The sequence below is a fragment of the Scardinius erythrophthalmus genome, assembly GCF_964197995.2.
Source record: "Scardinius erythrophthalmus genome assembly, chromosome: 18".
Taxonomy (NCBI): Eukaryota; Metazoa; Chordata; class Actinopteri; order Cypriniformes; family Leuciscidae; genus Scardinius; species Scardinius erythrophthalmus.
In genome coordinates, this window is record NC_138238.1 from 34968980 (window position 1) to 34991254 (window position 22275).

Here is a 22275-nt window from a genome sequence, read left to right on the forward strand (position 1 = left end):
ACCTGTAATAACTGCTATGAAAACAACCTCAGTTGTAACAACACCTGGCTTAACCTTTCCTGTTAAAACTACATTGGCTCAAACTACATCATCTGCAGAAAGTACAACCCTAAGCAGCACTTCTCTGAGGACTACTTCCACTAAAACGACACCCTCAGTTAGTTCAACATGGACTGAATTGGAAACATCCACACTTGTAATGACAACTGCTTTGAAAACAACCTTAGGTGGGACAACACCTGGCTTAACATCTGCAGTTGAAACTACATTGGCTCAAACTACAACGTCTCCCGAAAGTAGTACCTTAGGCAGTACTTTGGCAGAAACTACTTCCTTGGGCCCAATTTCTCCAATAAGCTCAACCCCAGGTACTACTACTGCTGAAATTACACCATCAGTTAGTTCAAGAGGGGTTGTATTGGAAACATCCACACCTGTAATAACAACTGCTATGAAAACAACCTTAGCTGGGACAACACCTGGCTTAACATCTGCAGTTGAAACTACATTGGCTCAAACTACGTCTCCAGAAAGTAGTACCTTAGGCAGTACTTTGGCAGAAACTACTTCCTTGGGCCCAATTTCTCCAATAAGCTCAACCCCAGGTACTACTACTGCTGAAATTACACCATCAGTTAGTTCAAGAGGGGTTGTATTGGAAACATCCACACCTGTAATAACAACTGCTATGAAAACAACCTTAGCTGGGACAACACCTGGCTTAACATCTGTTGAAACTACGTTGGCTCAAACTACAACTTCTGCAGAAAGTACTACTCTAGGCAGCACTTCTACAGAAACTACTTCCTTAGGTACAACTTCTCCAATAACTTCAACCCCAGGTACTACTACTGCTGAAATGACACCCACAGTTAGTTCAACAGGGGTTGTTTTGGAAACATCCACACCTGTAATAACTGCTATGAAAACAACCTCCGTTGTAACTACACCTGGCTTAACATCTGCAGTTGAAACTACATTGGCTCAAACTACATCTTCTCCGGAAACTACTTCTCCAGAAACAACTACTTCAGAAACTACTTCTCCGGAATCTACTTCTCTGAGGACTACTTCAACTGAAACAACGCCCTCAGTTAGTTCAACAGGAATTGTATTGGAAACATCCACACCTGTAATGACAACTGCTTTGAAAACAACTTTAGTTGTAACTACACCTGGCTTAACATCTGTTGGTGAAACTACGTTGCCTAAAACTACAACTTCTGCAGAAAGTAGTACCTTAGGCAGTACTTTGGCAGAAACTACTTTCTTGGGCAAAATTTCTCCAATAACTTCAACCCCAGGTACTACTACTTCTGAAATGACACCCTCAGTTAGTTCAACAGGGGTTGTATTGGAAACATCCACCCCTGTAATAACTGCTATGAAAACAACCTTAGCTGGGACAACACCTGGCTTAACATCTGTTGAAACTACGTTGGCTAAAACTACAACTTCAGAAAGTACCACTTTACGCAGCACTTCTGCAGAAACTTCTCCCATAGGAACTGCTGCTGAAACAACACCCTCAGTTAGTTCTACAGGAATTGTATTGGAAACATCCACACCTCTAATGACAGCTGCTATGAAAACGAGCTCAGATGTCACTACAACTTCTGCAGAATGTACTACTCCACCCTGCACATCTCCAGAAACTACTTCCCTAGGCTCTACTTCTGCTGAAACTGAAGGTCCAGTTAGTTCAACAGGAATTGCATTGGAAACATCAACACCTGTAATGACAGCTGCTATGAAAACAACTTCAGTTGTAACTACACCTGGCTTAACATCTGCAGTTGAAACTACATTGGCTCAAACTACGGATTCAGAAAGTACCAGTCTACGCAGCACTTCTGCAGAAACTTCTCCCATAGGAACTACTGCTGAAACAAAGCCTTTGGTTAGTTCAACAGGAATTGTATTGAAAACATCCACACCTCTAATGACAGCTGCTATGAAAACGAGCTCAGATGTCACTACAACTTCTGCAGAATGTACTACTCCACCCTGCACATCTCCAGAAACTACTTCCCTAGGCTTTACTTCTGCTGAAACTGAAGGTCCAGTTAGTTCAACAGGAATTGTATTGGAAACATCCACACCTGTAATGACAGCTGCTATGAAAACAACTTCAGTTGTAACTACACCTGGCTTAACATCTGCAGTTGAAACTACATTGGCTCAAACTACAACTTCTGCAGAAAGTACTACTCTAGGCAGCACTTCTACAGAAACAACTTCTCTGAGGACTACTTCCACTGAAACGACACCCTCAGTTAGTTCAACAGGGATTGTATTGGAAACATCCACACCTGTAATGACAACTGCTATAAAAACAACCTTAGCTGGGACAACACCTGGCTTAACATCTGTTAAAACTACGTTGGCTAAAACTACAACTTCAGAAATTACCACTTTACGCAGCACTTCTGCAGAAACCTCTCCCGTAGGAACTACTGCTGAAACAACACCCTCAGTTAGTTCTACAGGAATTGTATTTGAAACGTCCACACCTGTAATGACACCTGCTATGAAAACAACTTCAGTTGTAACTACACCTGGCTTAACATCTGCAGTTGAAACTACATTGGTTCAAACTACATCTTCTGCAGAAAGTACTACCCTAGGCAGCACCTCTACAGAAACTACTTCTCTGAGGACTACTTCCACTGAAACAACACCCTCTGTTAGTTCAACAGGGGTTGTATTGGAAACATCCACACCTGTAATAACAGCTGCTATGAAAACGACCTCATATGTCACTACAACTTCTGCAGAATGTACTACTCCACCCTGCACATCTCCAGAAACTACTTCCCTAGGCTCTACTTCTGCTGAAACTGCACCTTCAGTTAGTTCACCAGGAATTGTATTGGAAACATCAACGCTTGTAATGACAACTGCTATGAAAACAACCTTAGGTGGGACAACACCTGGCTTAACATCTGTTGAAACTACATTGGCCAAAACTACAACTTCTGCAGAAAGTAGTACCTTAGGCATTACTTTGGCAGAAACTACTTCCTTAGGCACAACTTCTCCAATAACTTCAACACCCGGTACTACTACTGCTGAAATGACACCCACAGTTAGTTCAACAGGGGTTGTTTTGGAAACATCCACACCTGTAATAACAACTGCTATGAAAACAACCTTAGGTGGGACAACACCTGGCTTAACATCTGTTGAAACTACATTGGCTAAAACTACAACTTCTGCAGAAAGTACTACCCTAGGCAGCACTTCTCCAGAAACTACTTCTCTGAGGACTACTTCCACTGAAACGACACCCTCATTTAGTTCAACATTGACTGAATTGGAAACATCCACACCTATAATGATGACTTCTCAAAAAACAACGTCAGTTGTAACTACACCTGGCTTAACATCTGTAGTTGAAACTACATTGGTTCAAACTACATCTTCTGCAGAAAGTACTACCCTAGGCAGCACCTCTACAGAAACTACTTCTCTGAGGACTACTTCCCCTGAAACGACACACTCAGTTAGTTCAACAGGAATTGTATTGGAAACATCCACACCTGTAATGACAACTGCTATGAAAACAACCTCAGTTGTAACTACACCTGGCTTAACATCTGTTGAAACTACATTGGCTAAAACTACAACTTCTGCAGAAAGTAGTACCTTAGGCAGTACTTTGTTAGAAACTACTTCCTTAAGCACAACTTCTCCAATAACTTCAACCCCAGGTACTACTACTACTGCTGCTGAAATTACACCCTCAGTTAGTTCAACAAGAATTGTATTGGAAACATCCACACCTGTAATGACAACTGTTATAAAAACATCCTTAGGTGGGACAACACTTGGCGTAACATCTGTTGAAACTACGTTGGCTAAAACAACTTCTGCAGAAAGTAGTACCCTAGGCATCACTTCTCCAGAAACAACTACTCTGAGGACTTCCACTGAAACGACACCCTCAGTTGGTTCAACAGGGTTTGCATTGGGAACATCCACACCTGTCATGGCAACTGCTGGAGCAACAACCTCACTTGAAGAAAACTGCTGCTTTTGCAGGAAGTACCCTAGGCACCACTTCTGTAGACAGTACCATATTGGAAACGTGTACAACTGCAATGACAGTACAAAAGGCTGGGTTACAAGGCCAGCTACTGCAGAAACGCATTCAGTTAAGTCAACAGAAATTAATTTAGAAACATCAACACCTGTAATGACAACTGCTGGAGCAACAACCTCACCTGAAGAAATCTGCTGCTTTTGCAGGAAGTACCCTAGGCACCACTTCTGTAGACAGTACCATATTGGAAACGTGTACAACTGCAATGAAAGTACAATAGGCTGGGTTACAAGGCCAGCTACTGCAGAAACGCATTCAGTTGAGTCAACAGAAATTAATTTAGAAACATCAACACCTGTAATGACAACTGCTGGAGCAACAACCTCACCTGAAGAAATCTGCTGCTTTTGCAGGAAGTACCCTAGGCACCACTTCTGTAGACAGTACCATATTGGAAACGTGTACAACTGCAATGACAGTACAAAAGGCTGGGTTACAAGGCCAGCTACTGCAGAAACGCATTCAGTTGAGTCAAAAGAAATTAATTTAGAAACATCAACACCTGCAATGACAACTGCTGGAGCAACAACCTCACCTGAAGAAATCTGCTGCTTTTGCAGGAAGTACCCTAGGCACCACTTCTGTAGACAGTACCATATTGGAAACGTGTACAACTGCAATGAAAGTACAATAGGCTGGGTTACAAGGCCAGCTACTGCAGAAACGCATTCAGTTGAGTCAACAGAAATTAATTTAGAAACATCAGCACCTGTAATGACAACTGCTGGAGCAACAACCTCACCTGAAGAAATCTGCTGCTTTTGCAGGAAGTACCCTAGGCACCACTTCTGTAGACAGTACCATATTGGAAACGTGTACAACTGCAATGACAGTACAAAAGGCTGGGTTACAAGGCCAGCTACTGCAGAAACGCATTCAGTTGAGTCAAAAGAAATTAATTTAGAAACATCAACACCTGCAATGACAACTGCTGGAGCAACAACCTCACCTGAAGAAATCTGCTGCTTTTGCAGGAAGTACCCTAGGCACCACTTCTGTAGACAGTACCATATTGGAAACGTGTACAACTGCAATGACAGTACAAAAGGCTGGGTTACAAGGCCAGCTACTGCAGAAACGCATTCAGTTGAGTCAAAAGAAATTAATTTAGAAACATCAACACCTGTAATGACAACTGCTGGAGCAACAACCTCACCTGAAGAAATCTGCTGCTTTTGCAGGAAGTACCCTAGGCACCACTTCTGTAGACAGTACCATATTGGAAACGTGTACAACTGCAATGACAGTACAATAGGCTGGGTTACAAGGCCAGCTACTGCAGAAACGCATTCAGTTGAGTCAAAAGAAATTAATTTAGAAACATCAACACCTGCAATGACAACTGCTGGAGCAACAACCTCACCTGAAGAAATCTGCTGCTTTTGCAGGAAGTACCCTAGGCACCACTTCTGTAGACAGTACCATATTGGAAACGTGTACAACTGCAATGAGAGTACAAAAGGCTGGGTTACAAGGCCAGCTACTGCAGAAACGCATTCAGTTAAGTCAAAAGAAATTAATTTAGAAACATCAACACCTGCAATGACAACTGCTGGAGCAACAACCTCACCTGAAGAAATCTGCTGCTTTTGCAGGAAGTACCCTAGGCACCACTTCTGTAGACAGTACCTTATTGGAAACGTGTACAACTGCAATGACAGTACAAAAGGCTGGGTTACAAGGCCAGCTACTGCAGAAACGCATTCAGTTGAGTCAACAGAAATTAATTTAGAAACATCAACACCTGTAATGACAGCTGCTGGAGCAACAACCTCACCTGAAGAAATCTGCTGCTTTTGCAGGAAGTACCCTAGGCACCACTTCTGTAGACAGTACCATATTGGAAACGTGTACAACTGCAATGAGAGTACAAAAGGCTGGGTTACAAGGCCAGCTACTGCAGAAACGCATTCTGTTAAGTCAACAGAAATTAATTTAGAAACATCAACACCTGTAATGACAACTGCTGGAGCAACAACCTCACCTGAAGAAATCTGCTGCTTTTGCAGGAAGTACCCTAGGCACCACTTCTGTAGACAGTACCATATTGGAAACGTGTACAACTGCAATGACAGTACAAAAGACTGGGTTACAAGGCCAGCTACTGCAGAAACAATACATTCAGTTAAGTCAACAAATTAATATAGAAACATCAATACCTGTAATGACAACTGCTGGAGCAACAACCTCACCTGAAACCACTGATTCTGCAGAAACTGCCTTAGGTACCACTTCTGTAGAAATTACTACTCTGGTCACCACTTTTGCTTTAAACACCCACTGTTAGATCAACAGGAGTTGTATTGGAAACATCCACACCAGTAATAACTGAGAACAACAGCTTCACCTGAAACGACTTCTAGGTTAACTTTTTAAACCACAATGTCTCTGAAAACTTCTACTTCATGAGATATTACTTTCTTAGCCACAACAGCAGAAAAAACACCCACAGTTAGTTCAACAGGAGTTGTATTGGAAACCACAACCTCACTTGAAACTACACCTGCCTTAATATCCGCTGTTGAATCCAATCCACAGTTCAACAGGAATTCTAGTCTTTCAGCTACTGCCTTACCATTTTTGAAACTACAATCACTCTGAAAACTACTACTGCCCTATGAACCACTTTTGCTGGAACAACTTTGGTTAGTTCAACGTGAATTTTGGAAACATCCACAGCTGTAATGATCATAAGAAGAGTAGGGTTACAAGGCCCGCTACAGCAGCTAAAACATTTCCACAAAACCATCAACTGCAACTGCTGAAGCCACAGCTGTATATACAACTGCAGTTGTAAGTTTTACATCAGAATCTTTACAAATGCCCTCAGCTGTAGATAAAACATTTAGTTCAACATTTAGTACACGAGATGTGTATTTGCAGTACTGTTACTTAAGAAACTAGCACTATTGCATATTTTTTTTTTTTTTGGCTTCAAGTGAAATAAAACAAATTAACTAACTCAGACAATATTTCTTGTTAAATCAATAAAAATGGTTTAAGATTTCTCTACAGCAGTCTTTGCATTAATATTGTCAAGTCAAAGTAGTTTTCATCTAATTTTCTTATGGACAATTTCAACATTTTTATTGCATCTGTCCATTTTTAAATATATAATTTATTTTGTTCCTTCAGGTGAATAATATTTGCTGTTTACCTTGTGGCCATCATGGATTGCAGATTTAAATATGTATGATGTAATGAACTATGCGACTATTTTCAGGTAAGTCTGATTTCAGTAGTAGCCAATGTAAACAATTCACTGCTGACTAAAGGCCCCGATAATACTCACAGCGAAGTTCGAAACACGTGACCAGCGATTATACTGTTAGCGAACATCCAACGCCATCCTTTAAATGAATATCAGGGTCCCCGCGGATCCTTAAGTCTTAAAAGGTCTTAAATTCGATTTTTTTTTTTTAATTTAAGGCCATAAAAAGTCTTAAATATATTTTTAAAAAAATGTCTTTTTACTTATGAAAGGTCTTAAATTTTAGATGACACTTTGACTTAGACTTATCTAAATGCTTTCGAAATTAAAACTATCTAATTAGCGCTTGTTCACGTGACAATTCGCGTCACTTACGGCAGCATATTAGCCTACGTCTGTCTCCTGCACGCGAGAGGAGAGAAGAAAACGAGTAAATGTCAGTTCAGTTGTAAGTTCATTCTTTATGTGCTTAGGAGTGTGCGATATTGAACTATGATATTGTAATCATTGTTTGAATTATGTACGAGGCACTGCGAGTGCGAGCTGACATCGCGTTTCTCTCATGCTTGCTTTCACTGCGTGATGTGTCAGTGCAGTTATAGATGTCCCCAAATTAGTTTTTGTCTTATTTATATCATATGTTGTTATATTAGAATATCACATGAGCAAGAGTGACGTTTTCCTGTGCACAATTGCAAATGTGCTATTTATTTTATACAACAGTTAAATTAACAATAAAGTTAACATTATGAGTTACTTTTTGGACACAATATTGTCAATTTTCACTTTATATCGCCGACGAGAATTTCATAATGAAGCTGTAGTCCAACAGGCAGCGCTGATTTTATTTATATATATATATATATATATATATATATATATATATATATATATATATATATATATATTATTATTATTATTATTATTATTATTATTATTATTATTATTATTATTATTATTATTATTATTATTATTATTATTATTATTATTATTATTATTATTATTATTATTATTTAAATATTGAATAGCTTTATTTATGCAATTGTAAATGAAGTGTAAATATAGTAGGCTAATGCCAGTTTTGATGCCGCTTCTGTGTCACCTCTGCACTGCAAGGATGGATTTTAATTTAATCATTTATTTTGGCATTGGTACTGTGTTATTCTAATATAATTTAATTTGAATGTTAGAATTTGACATAAAAGGTGATGCATACCTCTAAATACGTTTAGAAACAATGTCCATATATAGGTGAAAATGCCCCTGGAAATCGATTTAAGGTGGCAAATATTGCCCCTTAATAAAAATGTTAATTTCAGTCACTACTGTGAACTGACCACTGCATAGAATATAAAAAATATGAATATCTTCGTGGGTCTGCTGTGAACAACAGGCCTAACCCAGCCAGGGTACCAGTACAAAAACACAATCAGTAAAATATCATCTAATTTTTATCAACAAAACTCTGAAAATATCTAGACATATTTTTGTCAATATTGCGCACTTTATACAATAGATTGGTAAAAATCAGCAGCTTTACTGTATTAAACATGAAAAACAGTACACTATTTTCTACTGTAAAGCTGCTCTCCAGTGTTCATGTTTTCAATTGCGGATATCTGACCTCGACAGCATGAGCAAGAAGGTGGAGCCTCCGCGCACACCTACCTATTACATAATCTGCACAGACCAATGGTAGTACAAAGATGTTTACCAGCTGTAGTCAATTTTTCTGGAAAGTTCGCTTTCGCAAGCTGTTTTTTGCAAGTTAGTTTTGGCCTGATTTTGTTTGAAATGACATCACATCAGTTTGTTCTTCGATTTCGCTTGAAGTATATCGGAGCCTTAATTTAGCTGAACCGTATACAAAAACTGTTCATATCTTAAGCAGTATGCAGTATTTCTATGCAGGTTGCACTTACTAAACGATTTTCCTGCTCTCCTAAGGAATGCTTTCCTTTTTTGATGCTTTACATTTTCAAATGTGTTTTACCTGCCTCATGTGGTTCCAAACCCTTAGGACTTTTGTTCATCTTCAGAATACACATTAAGATTTTTAATATTCTAAATTTGTCCATCCTTTAATCAACATTTGTATTCAAAGATTATATCGACTTTTAAAGACATAAGTAATCCATTTGAGCCAAGCTGCTTAATCCTCTTCAGTATTGTGAAGGGACAATTGCTCTAAGCTGACTGATTTATTCACATATCAATGTAAATGTAATGCACGGAGCACATCAAATATGGCTTAATCAAATAAGTTTGATTGTGATTTCAGTGGATGGACAAAATGAAATTTGTTCATTTCTCTAGACAAATTTGCTTACTCATGTTGTCCCAAAATATTTTTTCTGGGTCAACTAACCAGTTGAGTTCATGTTGTGAGGTATATGAAGCAACATAACCTTTATTGAACTAATTATGTTCATGTTTTGCAGTTGTATCTTGAGGAACAAGAACAGCATTGATGATGCCACTTCTAACAAGACAGACAAGCAGATGAAGGACAATGAGATAATGACAATGTCTTGTGGTATTCCCTAAAGACTGCTACTCCAAATAGTTTTTGGAAAATGTCTTTTATATTTTATGTAAAATGTCACTATTAAATTAATAAAATATTTTCACTGTTCTCAACTTAAATTTGTTTTGATTTAGGTGTCATGTTTAGGTCCACATGTTTCTTTTATACTGGAAAATAAGCATTTCATAAGTTTTAAAGGCTTTTTTGGCAAAAAACATTCAACATATGCAAATAGTCAATATTTTCAGTATTGACCCTTCATAAACTCTGCAATTCACTCTGGCATGCTGGAAATCAGCTTCTGGGCCAAATCCTGAATGATGGCGGTCAATTCTTGCCTTATTAATGCTTGGAGTTCAGCTTGCCCAGTCGCCTTTTGAGGATTGACCACAGGTTCTCTATTGGATTAAAGGGGTCATCGGAGCAAATTAAGCTTTTTGCAATTATTTAAAATGCAACAGATCACTCTGCACAATAATCTAGAAAACTTTGCAAAAAGTCACATTTAACTTATATTAAACTAACTGAAAAGAATTTAGTTTTTAGAGATTCAACTTGCTTTAAGTTAATGTAAAACATAAGCTGCAATGACATTATGATCATGGTTTTTTTAGTGTAGACGGTTCCATTTTCACAGTTGAGGTCCATGCATTGCTTTTATCTGTAGAACAAATAGAAAAGGAAGAGCCAAGTCTTTTTATTTTTTTTTATTTGTACATTCTTAATTTTTCTCACAAGCAATCGAGTCCCTGCAGACTGAGTGTCTCATAATTGCCAGTATAATAGGAAAAGTGGAATATTTAAAGAGGATTTTAATCTTATCTGATACCGGGTCATATGGGACTGGCTGATAATGAACAGGCAGATAAAGCTGCTAAGGAAGCCCATTAACCGAGAATGACAATGTCAAATACCAACATCTGGTGTGGTGTTAAACCTATACTGAGTTTGTATGTTTCCAAAAAAGTGGCGAATGGGATGACTGTATCCATAACTAATTATATGAAGTGAATCCAGCTATAAATGAAAGACCTGATCATTGCTATTATTTTAAAAATAGAAATGAAAAGACTGTATATACGAGATGTCAAATTGGGCACACAAGACTTGCCCATGTATATTTATTATAATTGCCTTTGTGATTTTTAAGTATTCCTTGGCTAAACCAAGTTTTATTGGAATGTCCTACCTTAAATGATATATTTGGTAATGTTATGCAGAATGCATATTAATGCTCCTGGAAAAATATTAGAATTTATATCAAATTGAAAGGTTTTTTTGTGACTTATTTGCCGTTAATTAGGAGAAGGTGACTTGAACACACCTTTTGACCGTGTTTTTGGTGGAAAGATTATTTGATTGGTGTCCATTCAAATCTATATAGTGAATGTGGTGTTATAGGCGACTGTAAAACACATTAATAGCTTCAGACAACTCATTACAGTTAACTGACATTGACCAATGCAATGAGCCGCATGCACCAAATGAATTTGCGGATGTATCACATCAGTTCTTAACTGAAATGTCCTGTGAGTGGTGCTAAAAGGTTATGCTGCCTTCACATGCTATTGAATCTGAAGTTGTGATTATGAGCTTGTCGCGTTCCAAGTGCTTTGTTCTCGGAAAGAAGAGGAAGGACACATTATTCCTTCTTCTTTCTTAAGGATATCTTATTGAAGTCAAAATGTAAAGATTTAATTTTGAATAAAATGTAGCATCCCATTCGTTGACAACCATATAAACATTCACTGCACTATTTAGGTAGTCAGCTTGCTGACGCTTCTAATTTCGGTCAAATACAGGCAATTTTTGCTGTGTATAAAATGTACTATATGCTTCAAATGATTGTTCATATATGTAAATATGCACTACTTTAAAGGAACATGCCGACTTTTGGGGACTTTAGCTTATTCACCGTATCCCCCAGAGTTAGATAAGTCCATACATACCCTTCTCATCTCCGTGCGTGCCTTAACTCTGTCTGACGCACCCACCGCTAGCCTAGCTTAGCACAAAGACTGGAGGTAAACAGCTCCAGCTAGCATACTGCTCCCAATAAGTGACAAACTAACACCAACATTTTCCTATTAACATGTTGTGATTTATATAGTCACAGCATGTACAAATAACAAGGTCAAATCAGACAGCCATCTTCTAACCGTATACACACTGGGAACTATGTTCTCAGAAGGCGAAGCACTGCTTCTTGGTTGGAGTGATTAAGTAAGTACCAATCTTTTATACTGCAAGTGTTAGCACATGATTGTTTAGAAGTGAGGTAATACATGACGCACTGATTGAGTCTTCCTGGCAGAACTTATGCTAAAGCTTTAATTTCTATCAAGTTTGAAAAGAACATACCACCTACACTAAACCCTAAACATACCTGATAGGGTTAACAAAAGTAAACGTAACAAACGCATTTCATTGCTGAAGTAACCATGCCATTTTAGCTTGCTTCTACAAGTCTTCGAGCACTTTTGGTGCAACTCTTATTTAAATGGTACCCATGAGCTCCGCATTGTAAGTGCAATACTACGCCGGGTGAGCTAACAAGTTTAACACATCAGAAAAGCCAAACATTTGGAGCTGGTTATGTGGCTGATTCTAGAATCGCAGGTACATTTGGTGGCCAAAGTCTTTTTTTTTTTTTTTTTTTTTTTTTTTTAAATGGTTATATTTTTTATTATTTTAAAAATGTGTTACTCATTGTCATGGATCACAAGATCAACGGATGTTACAGGCCATAACAATATAATATTTTCTGTAAAAAAGTGTCTTGTATAGCTAAAAATCATGATTTCTTGTTGTCCGAATTAGTCAGTGTATTTTTTTTCCATCATGTATCTTTGTGTAATCAAGATATTTGATTTGACTTTTCTTTGGTATTATTTCATTTAGTTTATTTATACAAGCCCTAAATAGTAATTTTCCTAACTCGACAACATTAAATTTTTTAAATATAACTTTTATCTTAAAATGTGTCCATAAATCTTGCGTTAATTCTGTTACCATACCATACTTTGCCTTTAAATTGGTGGAATTACCTCCCACAACTATGCAAGATACAGGAAATTATGTCACTTTCCCTCACTGGTTAGTTCTAAAGCACTGAAAGGTATGTGTGCTCTTTCTGAGAAAATATTTTATTCTAAAAAGTTCTTTCACAGAGTTAATTTGTAAAACGCCAAAATCAAAAAGAAAGCAGAATTTATCACTGATCACACAGTGGGTTATTTAAAAGTTTTTTAATCATGATTTCATTAGTGCCATGTGTTCTTGGCATTTATTCTAGCAAGTGGAGTTTTTGGCTAAAAAGTTTAAAATAGTCAATTCTGTTACCCTCAAACTCTGTTACCAAGGTCAAGTAACAATGAGGGCAGTATGTAACCGAATTGACTGTAACAAGAGTTGACAAACAATGCTATAAAGAAATGTTTTTCTTTAAAAGTAAACAAAAAGGAAGTAACTTGTGATTGGTAAGCACTGAATTAGTAAAATGTAATGTTTTCAATAAGATACTGGTAAGAATTTCTGTTAGTGAAGAGTTTTTTTTCCTTAACTTTTCAAGTGGTACTCACTGCAGTCAAATGTCGACCAGCTCCTCCTCGCTGGAGCTCTAAGAGGGTGGAGGGATAGAGTTGTGTGTAGGGTTAGGGTGTGGTTGGATATCCTAGCTCCACCCATTAGGCCTAAATTACATTCGCTCCTCCTCGCTGGAACTTTAGCAAGGAGGAGCCAGAAGTAAGCTCCACCCCTCTAACTTTTTGAAATGCAAAATGTATCTCCAATTATAGAATCACTCATGTGATGCAAAGGTCAAAATTTATTAGTTTATAATCATAATATTACAAAGTCATAATATTCATCCAGTTCCTGTCACCTAATGGAGTTTGGGTTCCTTGCCACTGTTGCCTCTGGCTTGCTTATTTGGAGACACTTAAGCCTGGTTCCACAGACAAGGCTTAGATTAGGCCTTAGTTCACTAAGGACATTTAAATAGCTTTTATAAATATGCCTTAGGAAAAACATTACTGGTATAGGCTACATCTTGACTGAGACAAAACAATGGCACTGACTTATCTTAAAATATGTACAGTGCAAGTTGCTTTCAGTTAAAACAGCTCAAACGTGCATTGTAGTCTAGACCTACGCTTAAGCCTTTTCGGTGAAACCGGGGCTTTTAATATACAACAATATTATTGATCTGACTGCATGGACGCTTTTTTTGCAGAAATGCTTTATAGATGAAATTAACTAATTTATTCATTGATCTTTACAACGGAACTGAATCAACACTGAACATGACTTTAGCTGAACAGCAGTTGAAATACATAATTTTATTGTCACTGTAAAATTGCTTTGAAACAATCTGTATTATATAAAGTGCTATATAAATAAAGGTGACTTGACATAATAGTGTGCAAGGAAGCACGTGAAAAGTATTTTTCCAAAGATCTGGCCCTGTAATCGAATTTTTTTTTTTTTTTTTTTTTTTGCCTGTAGTGTTCATTTCAGTTGGAAACTGCAGTGATTTGTATGTATTGGTATTTTTTGCGTTTTGCCAAAATGTAGGAAGATGTAAGTTTTTCCAGTGAGCTTGTGTTACCTTTGTGATATAGCCTTGAGGTCTGAGACAAAGCAATTTTGTCTTCTGAGATGACATGAAATGTTTTCATTTTAAGTCATTTTCCCATTAAGTGTTTTACATCACTGAATATGTAAAATAGTTTGTGATTGTTGGAATTATATTAAAGAGGTCCTAAGCAATGAAAGAATTCATCTGAAAAAAACTGTTAGAATCATTGATGAATAATACTGACTGGTGTTGGATACTGAATGTGAAAAGGCAAAGGTAAAGATATAAATTGCAGATTACCACTTCTTAATAGTGTACCATAGATTTTACTATGATTTTACTATTCATAGTAAAAGATTTTACTATTTTACTAATTTTTTTTTTTTTTCATTGAGCTCCTGTTGGTCACTTACGGCCACTCTCTTTTGAGGCAGTGCCAGCCAGTTCCCTTATTAAATCAGAATACATTTTTTTCCAGATATGGTATACTCAAAGGGAAAATTATGCATATACTAGTGCTATTTGTGCCAAATTGTTTAAGAATTTGTGGGATTTCTATAGTGGGAAAGCTTATGCTGAAATCTGGGACACTATATTTTGGATTAGAAATTGTTTTATTTGTACAAAGCAAACTTGCAAAAACACACACATGGTTAAATGTGCATGCCCTTGTTTTATATGTTCACATGTGAAATGTAAAATACAAATATATAACACATAAATCATATACTATTGAAAATAATTTATTACAAATATGTCAGATTTCTTGAAGCAACTACTATAATAAATATGTTATGAAGTAAAAAATGTTCAGTTAATAAATATAGAACATTTCCATAAAAGATCTTTAAAAATATTTAAACTTTGGAACATGGAATGTCTTAAAAACTTGTTAAACTTCTATACTCTGCACATGGTGAGAATATGAAGCATGTGTTAAGCAAATTGTAATGGTAAAAAACAAGCACATCTCTGCTACAAATGAACACTTAAAGTTTTTTTCTACCATTTTCGTACAGTTGCACTGATTGAAAGTAACAGAGGTGCAAATGTTACAACTTACCCCATATGCAGGGTTAACGGTAACACTTGTGTGTCACATAATTCAGTACTATTTTATCTGTATAGTTTGATATTGTTTGTACATCTGTATAGATATCCATACATCCATCCTCATCGCTCAAAATCACATTTTAAAGGGTTTATTGCATGAAAAACAGGCTTTTTAATAAATAAACAAGTGATCAATGCATAGTTAACAAATGTGAAAAAAATCATACTTTGACATTTCAATTCCAAGATTGTTTGTGAGAGTCCAACAAAGTTAAATGTGGCTAAATAAATATATAAATAAATACTCAAACCTGAAAAGTTGTGTGGGTCCCTGTTTTCATTTCATTATCTTGTACACTTGGCAGTGCTACAACTAACCCCGCTGTGTACAAAAAAAAAAAAAAATGTTAAGCCTAGCTAACAGTTGCTATAGGAGTTGCTGACATGCATGTTTCAAACCGGTGCAATGTTTTAGCCAACAAGACAGTGATTAAGGTAATATAAAGTTAGATTTGGTGACGTACACACCCAACTCAGAAACCGAAAAAAACGTATGATGAAAAATGTACTTGCATGGTGTCAAAATAAGCGGAAACACAACCTGCTTGACCCTGACTAACTATGTAAAAGGTCCGTGTTACATTTAACCTCGCGTTAGGTTGTGCCCCGCGGTGCCCTACACATTTTTGTCAAGATTATTTTTTGCCTAGCAATTATTTTATTATACATTGGCTTGCATAACCTAAAGTAGGCTAGCTGTTTCTCTCAAACCCACATGCTAAAACAGTTAGCTATGTTATGGCTGTTTGGAATGGGGATGGTTGTATCAAACAGTTCTTTAAAAATGTTACAACCTATGAGTTCTGCCTCATTTGAGCGCATACATGTTTTTGAATTTATGTGTATCCTGGCATTTCCATTCAGATATCATAAATAATCCATGTGATATCATAAAATTATAATAAAAATAGATGGATAGCAACATATAGTGACTGAATGTTGTGATGTGTCAATAAAGTGGCTTTCATTTCATTTCCATACGAGATTTATTAACATCAAAGTTTTTGACTGTACACAAGAGCACAAAATGTGACTACTCTTTTTTTTATTTAACTTTCAGAAAAGCATACAATGACATTTAACATCAAACATAAGCCAAACAGATATTGGGGGAAACGTATAACTGATCTTACATTGTACAAAGTAAAACATTAAATTCTACAAATTACTTTTTTTCAATTTGAGAGATGTTTTTATACACATCTTATTTTTAGTAATTTTATTCAATGAGTCATAAAATATTTTAAGATTAAAATGTGACTACTCAGAAGCACTGGCAGACTTGCTTCAATCCTTCGAACACTGCAACTTAACTCTCAGCAAGCACTTGGTCGCCACCTAATGGATAAGGGACACATTACCTATAACAACATTAAAGTGAACACAAAAACAACTGTCCGTGAGTGTTTGTGTGTATCCATGTAACATTTGTGATATAAAACAGTTTAAAGTCCTAAAAGAAATACAATATGTTTTTATTTTTGTCATTTTAAATATTTCACTTTATTCAAAAGTGATTATTCTTTGTTCTTCAATAAAGTTCTTTTATAAAATAGATGGTGTGGAATGTGGATAATACTTCAACAAATCACCTCTCATTGTGACACCTATCCCCAAATAGTGTTACAACTCTTTGTATCATTAACAAGATAGCACATAGCCTCCATTGGAGAGACGTCTATTTGATAGATGTGTGTTTACATCTGGAAGACGTATTTTTTAGAGTGTTTGCTCATCTGCGATTACGTCTAGGACATTTCCAAGCCAGATGTCAAATAGACGTTTAGAAAATGAAGATGTTTATGATTTAGAATGTATGTAAAACTGACATCTTAAAGACGTCTATCAGATGTCAGTAAACAGCAGATGCTTTCCAGATAAAGTGATCTTTAACAAACATCTTGCAGACGTACCAAGTTAGTTTTGTTAGACAAATGTGGCAACCATATATCAAAGTTTGAGAGATCTATAGCACAACCAACCCAGATAGCAAGATGACATTGATTCAATGTTGAAATTCCTTCAGAATCATCATTACGATTGAGGTTGAAAATTATTGTTTTATGTCAATCCTGATCGATTTTTCATCGTTGAAATAACATTATTTGATTAAATAAATTTCAACATTTGATTCAATGATCTTTTGGTTAATGCATTAACATTGATTCAATGTTTATTCAGTGTTGGTCTGCTATGGGAACCACATGATGCTCAAACAAAAAGCGTTAACCTCCCCTAAATGCACTGAATCTTAGGTGTCCCACTAATCCACACTCTATAATAAACCTATTATTATAATCTATCTTTATTTAATATAAATAGCGAGTCAATTTTTGTTTTCATGTATTCATATATTTTCAAGTGTCCAAATACGTAGGCTACTGGTCCCATCCACATACAGCAGCACATTATCCTATAGTAAACAGATGCACTCAACTTAAACGCTCGCGTCTTCGATTTTTTGTCATATTGTTTTCGAAGTTTTCATATTGAGCGCGGCGATTTGTGAAAGATTCGGAAGAAAAGCAGTTGATTCTCTGATGTCTCTCTAGCGCTCGTCTCTTGCACAGGCTGCTATAGGAACAGCAGCTCTCGAGCTCTAGTCTTGCGCTCAGTGAGCGACTGCAGCTGGAGAGACAATAACAGCGACCCGTGCACAGGTAAGCAGAACCTGTCAAAGCTGCCATTTGTGATTTTAAATGCGATTTCTTTGTGTATGTATGCTGGTTTTCATGCACTGTATTCGAAGAAGGTTTGAAACAAGCAGACATCATGCGCGTGTCCTTGTCGCAATTCTAAATCGTCGCTGGTCAAGTCATGTTGTTAAATCGGGCCTGTGCAGCTTACGTATTAATAAACTAATGCTCTGAATATAGAATGTATATGAAATATGCTCAAATATTAGGAGAAAATGCCCGGTCTCATAAGAAAAATACGTTAAGTGACTAACAAGATTATTCAGACTAAACCGAGCGTACGTGTAACGGTATTTATGGGACTTTTCACCAAATGCCAATCTGTTAACGTGCTCATGTTCAAGACTAGACCTTTAGACGTGTAAAATATCTTTTCCCTCTGCACGTTACCTTTATTTTCATATTATCAGTTCAACGCAGATCGCTATAGCTATTACGCACAATGTGTCATTTTTATTCTAGCAAAATATTTATGGACTGCTACAAAGAATGCGAATAATTCCAAATAAAAGAAACACTGTATTCAAGCGAGGTTGTTTCTTCCGCTCCAAAAACGGAATGCGTATGCCTGTGCAAGTTCGAGCACATTGTAAAACGATTTTTGTTGAAGGATGCTTTGTTGGAACGCACCACCTCCCTCCATCTCTACAGAAGAGAGATGCGGCCATGATTCCAGCTCTTCATGTCGTCTGGTCTGTCTGTGTTCATGTGTCTGAATGCAGCCATCACAGTGTCTCTGATTCTGATATCACGCTTGAGGTCTGTCGAATTTATAGGCGACTCGCTTTTAATTCATTTCATGGTTACGCTTCGTCGCTGACCGAGTGCTGATTCTGTGTTCCAATAATGCTATTGCAACACCGTTCGTCAACGACTGTACAGTTGTCTATTCATGGATGCATGGGTTAATTTAGTAACCAGCATTATTATTCTTCATGTTCAATGCGCGCTTCGCACACGGGGTCGTTTTGGTAGCGGTACCCAATGTATATAATCACTGTGTTAAACTGCATCCCTTGTGGACTGTAATCCGATTTAAAATGGGGGTTGAGTTGAGGGTTTTAAGGTGCCTCGCCTTTTTCCCTCATTACAGCTTTATATTGATTACATGAATACCGCCATTGCCAGTGTCCGATTTCTGTTTTTACGTTTTAAATTGTCATGACTGAATCTCAATAATTATTTCATAATAGAATAAGTCGAGCCACTCTCATGGTTTAGAGACCCTGCAAATAGGGTGTATCCACAGGCATTATGCACCTTTGTTGTATGAAAAAGAGCAGCTGACATTGTTACAACTCCTTTAGTGTCCCAAAAGTCACACTAAAATCATCTGTCGAAGCAGTCATAATTTAATTCATAAAATGGTTAGTTAATTAAATTGACTAATTAGGGGTAGCCTATTTCTGATGGGGAATTTCAGCAGAAGCCATTACAGAATATGTAGAATCATAAAACATTGCGGCCACTGAATCAAATATATCACAATCACATATAATTAGATCTTTCTTCTGGGGAAGAACAACAAACATTGCATTGATTAATGTTCTGTGCCATTTGTGTAAACATGTTGTTGCAAAAATGATAGAAGAGCCCCAGCATTCTAGATATTTGCCATGTGAGCTTATTATTTTTAATGGTCACTAAGCCCCATGGAAACATCTGAGCAAATTGTTGTGGTTTAGTGATATGGACAGGCTTACAAAGAGCATAACATCTCTGACATAATGCCATATGAAGTCTCTCAGACCAGTATGAGTGCTTAATTGGCATGGCACTGACAGAGGGGTTTAGCTTGCTGCAACATCAGTCTCCTCAGAGTAGTTGGCATGAGAGGGTGTGATTGGGATCTCTGCCACAGACCAAGTGATTTGTGTAATTTGAGGTGAATTTGCAGCTGCGGAGACTTAGGCCATTACCTCTCTGACAGAAGCGTGATGAGCAGAATTCCAAAATTCCACGTCTACATGCATCCACATGGTCCTATGCCCTGAGAACTTTTGCATGACTGTTCTGGAATGCTGCTAGTCATGATCTGAAACACATGTAAAGTGGGGTACAAAAGTTTGAGACCATTAATAAAAATGTTTATTCTATTTTGGCAATTTAATAAAATCACTACAAATGATACGATCAAAAGTATATTGATGAGTTGAAAAATGAATAGAGATTACAGTATTCGGGTTGTTCGTTTGCTTTGATGACATCTGCTGCACTCGAACAAGTTCATGCAAAACCTGATGATCCATAATATACAGCATGTCAAGAGCATTTTGTGAGCTACATTGGAAGGATTTTTTTTTTATTATTCATTTTAAATGACTTGGCTTTTGTGTGGTAACCGTATTATAAGAGGAATAATTGACTCCGGTCCATTGAATTATTAGAAAATAATGCACACCTGAAGTGTAACTCTGTTTCGCATCGTGGCCGCATTACCACCTCGTGTGTGCATTATTTTCTAATAATTCAACAGTCCGTTGTCAATTGTTCCTTACATATAAAAATGTTCAATATTAGCATATAAATATATATTTTTTTGTTGCAAAATGAATGTATTTTTAACTGATTGGTGTGTGCTGCAATAATAATAGACAAATAATATATTTAACAAAGTGCATAATTTTCTGAAATTGATATTTGTCTTTCCACCACAGTACAGTGGAACCATTCTACACCCTGCTCATAAAGGGAGTGACTCATCATAAGAGTTATTTCGCATGCTAGCGGGATAATGGAAGTTGCTTATGTCATCACAGCAGTCAGAATACATTTTCTGGCATCAGATTTACAGTCTGTATTCTTGTCATCTAATCCAATATTGGGTTCTACATACTAGACTGCCAGGGTCTTATGTAATCTTGATTTGGTTGATTTCATAAATGAGTCATTTTGTGATACGTCTGTTATGTTATGGGACTGTGTTTGAATTAGAACATAACTGGCCTCCCCTGCCCGAAAGGAGGCGGGGATTGAAAGCAGTGAGAGAATATGAGAGAGGAGTAACTGTGCTTCATAACGATGCTGAGCAAATTTAGGTCAGGAATACAAGGGTAGTCAACCGTGATGAGAGCATCAGATACTTTCAGCTATTCTAAAGCACAAACTCAGTGCGAGCCAGTGGAGAGCAGCGATTTTCAGTTTGGTGCCAGATAAACAAGCAATAACGCCTAAGGAGATACACTCTGGTGCCATCCATAGATTTACTGCTAACCAAGCAGTTTTTGACATGGTCAGATCTACTGATTACAGATTTGCCTGCTTACATAACAAATAATACCTGCTAAATTGATAGGCTACAGTATACAGATTTTTTTTTTTTTTTTTTTAAGATAGATTGTCTACAGGATTTCAGTGAATGGTCATAACCCCCATCTGCCTTAGCGGTCTAAAGGCCCCTACACACCCTACACCCTATCGTTGGAATCACTTTCAGAACGATTTCTTCTAGCTGATGAAAGATAAAAACATTGACAGCCAATCAGAATCCATCCTGCTTTATCCAAGAGCTCAAGCATTCATAAACTGCAGCGTGTGGACGCTAATATCGTAATCGTTCTTGGTGTGAACGGGCCTTAACAGCACTTGTCAGTGTCAAAATAATTGAGATGGCCAACGAAATCAAAGGGCTTCAGTTTTTAACTGTGAAAGAGTGCATGGTAAGATCTGAGGTGTTAACATTTGATATTTGACAGTTGTTTTACAATAGAAATCTAATTGAATGTGGCTGGAAAAGAAATATTTTGCTGTTTTGCATTTTGAACATATTAGGCATATGAATTAGATATTCTAAAATAAAAATATGAATTCAAATGGATTAATTTACAGATAATTCTTATTCTTGTTCTTTTTCTTTATCCCCTCAAATCCATTTAAATCCTATAGTTATTACATTCCTTTAAATAAAAGGACAATTACAACATGATTGTGTCCTTGCCTCAGTGTATGTATGTTTTTGCAATCTGCAAGAATAGAAGGTTTTTACATTACATTTTTGTTGTTGTTTTTACATTAGAATTTCGAATGTTTTCTAGATGTCTTGGT

General features: G+C 36.9%; 1 protein-coding gene and 1 long non-coding RNA gene across 6 annotated transcripts in view; both read left to right on the forward strand.

Moving 5' to 3' along the window:
• The first annotated feature begins 3780 nt into the window (after positions 1–3780).
• LOC308706523 lies at positions 3781–9956 on the forward strand. The gene is made up of 3 exons (XR_014032043.1): positions 3781–6898; positions 7241–7328; positions 9758–9956. It is a non-coding gene; the product is annotated as an uncharacterized lncRNA (long non-coding RNA).
• Positions 9957–18120: 8164 nt separating this feature from the next.
• mapta (microtubule-associated protein tau a) overlaps positions 18121–22275 on the forward strand; it is a 35549-nt gene continuing 31394 nt past the window's right edge. For all 5 annotated transcript variants that reach the window (XM_081393161.1, XM_081393157.1, XM_081393159.1 and 2 more), the window contains exon 1: positions 18121–18195. The gene's annotated coding sequence lies outside the window, so the exon portion shown is untranslated. The remainder of the gene's footprint in view (positions 18196–22275) is intronic.